Source organism: Leptonychotes weddellii, unplaced genomic scaffold (genome assembly GCF_054177405.1).
Source record: "Leptonychotes weddellii isolate Sample4059 unplaced genomic scaffold, ASM5417740v2 HiC_scaffold_2181, whole genome shotgun sequence".
Classification (NCBI taxonomy): domain Eukaryota; kingdom Metazoa; phylum Chordata; class Mammalia; order Carnivora; family Phocidae; genus Leptonychotes; species Leptonychotes weddellii.
The window spans coordinates 1286-2718 of record NW_027806166.1 but is presented as its reverse complement, the minus strand read 5'-3'; the positions used below and the strand labels follow the sequence as shown (position 1 = coordinate 2718).

General features: G+C 66.2%; 1 non-coding gene across 1 annotated transcript; it reads right to left on the bottom strand.

Moving 5' to 3' along the window:
* Window positions 1-545: 545 nt before the first annotated feature.
* Window positions 546-627, bottom strand: TRNAS-AGA (transfer RNA serine (anticodon AGA)). Its single transcript has one exon. It is a non-coding gene; the product is annotated as a tRNA-Ser (tRNA).
* Window positions 628-1433: the final 806 nt, after the last annotated feature.

Sequence of the window (1433 nt, the reverse complement as noted above, 5' to 3'; positions counted from 1 at the left end):
CCTTCGTTTGGGTTTGCTCTGATCAGATCCAGAGGTTTCCTCTGATCAGATCCAGAACACACGTTTTTTGAGCCCGCCTGGGCGCGTCACATCCGGAGGGAACTGCGATTGCTCGCCCCGTCAACCACGTGGTCGGAGGCGCTCGCTGCCGCCGCCCCTAAGGGAAGCCTTCTCCGCCTGGGGTTCCTTCGGCTCCTGGCTCCTGCCTCTCCCGGGCCCCGCGCGGCCGGCTTCGGCGCTCGTGCCCTGGGGCGGCAGGGGGACGCCCCCGGCCGAGCGCGGGGCCCCTGGCCGGCCGCAGAGCGCGGGGACGGGCGGGACTCACAGAAGGCCGTGGCCGTGGAGCCCGGGTGCGTGTCTACACTGCCGCGTCCGCTAAAGCTTCAGGCGGCCTCCCCAGGAAAAGAGGGCCGCCCGCGGGGCGCGAGTCCCGCTCCCCGAGCGCCTAGAGCAGCAGGGCCCGCCGCTGCGCGGAAGGCGCCCGGCCTCCAGAGCCGGGCTTCTCTCCGAGAGGACAAACGCGCGCCCGGCGGAGAAAAACACGCCGTAGTCGGCAGGATTCGAACCTGCGCGGGGAGACCCCAATGGATTTCTAGTCCATCGCCTTAACCACTCGGCCACGACTACCCGGCGCTGGGACGGCTGCTCAAGTCCTTCCTAGAAAGTGCAGCCGCGGAGGGAGCCGAAGGGTGGAACGTGGCCGCGGGCGCGGGAGACCCCTCCGTCCTGCCCAGCCGGCCGTCCCCTCCCGCAGCGCGGGGCCGGGGCGACTGGAAGGGGGTCCCCCGGCGGCGGCGGCGGCGGCGCACACCCCGGCCCCAGCCCGGTCCTGGGCCTGACCCGCGCTGCTGGGGGCTTCCCGGGAGGGGCTCGGCGCCGCAGCCCGGTGTCCCGGTGTCCCCGTGTCCCGGGGTCCCGCGCGGAGGGCGAGGGCGGGGCGCGCACCGCGGCGCGGCTTAGGAACCGAGCTTGTCGGCGCTTCGCGCGTCCTCTGCCCCTGCAGCCTGGCGGCCCCCCAAGACGAAGACCCCAGCCTGAATTGTGGCCCAAGCAGGCGCTCCTTCTCCCTGAAGTTTGCGAATGCTAGCCTGTTTTCTTTCCCCGCGTCTGGGGTTTCGATCTCCGAGTCCAAGGCTGTGGGTGACGGTGTTTCCCGGAGCCCTGAGCACCGAGCACAGGTTTTTGTCTACTTCTCGGCTCTGTGTGCTAATTTAAGAAAAGAGGAAAACGATCGCAAATGGAAAACCACGTCGCTTATAGAGAGAGGAGGAAGAGACGAGAAAGGGTTTAATGGGACAGACAGCCTGCTCCCAAGGGATAGACGTGAAGTAGTTATTACCCATAATTTACACGTATCACATACTTTTTATTTGGTGTACACGTACACATATGAATTTCCATCCTTTTCTGTTCTCTATTTGGCACCCTGAGTT